Source organism: Euprymna scolopes, chromosome 46, assembly GCF_053919585.1.
Source record: "Euprymna scolopes isolate OS-2025 chromosome 46, ASM5391958v1, whole genome shotgun sequence".
Lineage (NCBI taxonomy): Eukaryota > Metazoa > Mollusca > Cephalopoda > Sepiida > Sepiolidae > Euprymna > Euprymna scolopes.
The window spans coordinates 54,750,982-54,752,429 of record NC_136527.1 but is presented as its reverse complement, the minus strand read 5'-3'; positions in this window follow the sequence as shown (position 1 = coordinate 54,752,429).

The window sequence follows — 1,448 nt, the reverse complement described above, 5'->3', positions numbered from 1 at the left end:
TCTTTAAAATGACTACCTTTAAAAGTTTTCGGGTATGCTGAAAACAAACATCACATTTAAAATTTCTGCAAATAAGTAGCTTTCCGGATTTTAAGCAATGTCATTTCTTATATTATTGATGGTTGCCATCTTGGTATGTGCGTTTTTGCATAGTTTCTCAGGTTGCGTTTGCATGTACCAAGACGGCCACCAATGATAACATAAGAAATGACATGGCTTAATAACCGGAAAACTACTTATTTGCGGAAAATTTAAATGTGATATTCGTTTTGAGCATACCCTAAACCTATAGAAGTAATCATTTTAAATGTTCAGTTGGAAACAAGGTAAAAAAATTACCGTTTTATTTCTTTGTTTACATAATTGAATTTTCAGTAAAAGCACAGAATACAAATGACAAAAACTACCATCAACTGGTGAATATATAGTTGTTGCTTATTAGGATTCCTGGTATCCTGGTATTGTGGAAGTTACATTCAAGGATTCATGTAGAGTACGATTTATCGCTGCATCTCAGAAAATAGGGGTGTATTTTTTACCAGATAGAGAGGATTTACAAAATTGAAAATTGGACTTTTACAGAAATCCAAAATCTATATGAAAAATTTTCTTTGATTTATTTCTGAGATTAATTCATATCTACTCAATTTTTTTCTTTGAGGGAATAGTAAATACTGGCCATGAAAGCCCTTTAGGCATTCAATGGCTACACACCAGATTAAGCCCTCCTTTGTTGAGGAGACAAGAAAATGCCTATTCTCAATAAAGCTATATTAAAATACTACTATAATACTTAGTTTTGTTCATAAATAGATATGCACTGTATGATACCTTGCGCCAGTTTAAAAAATTAAAATTTGTACATCTGAATTCATAATTTATGGCTTATAGTTACGAGATACATCAGATTTGAATGCATAATCAGAAATAACACACAATTTTATATAAGACTGCCAAGTGTCAAGAGAATAAATTGAAAAATAAATACATGGTGGTGAAATTACTAAATTTCTTGAAATTTTGAGGTCCGTAATTTAGCCTACTTTTTCTAAAGAAAAATGTCCACGGAAAAGCCTAAATTTTTGCACTTAACATTCACATAACTTTTGAACTACTGATGGTATTTGCATGATTCAAACGGTTTTAAACATCTTTTAATAGTTCTATTTATGCACTTTGATAAAATAACAATTATCTGAAAAGAAAAAAATCAGATTGTAATGCTATAAAAATACAGATATACATAGTTTTCAAATATATATACACAAATACTTTTCAAATGTATATGTAAACTTTTCAAATATATATACACAAATAAATACTTTTCACATGTATATGCAAACTTTTCAAATATATATACACACAAATAAATATACTTTTTTCAAATATGTATATATCTACTAGTATAGTATTTAACACGATATAGGAACCATCAATTATAAATAATA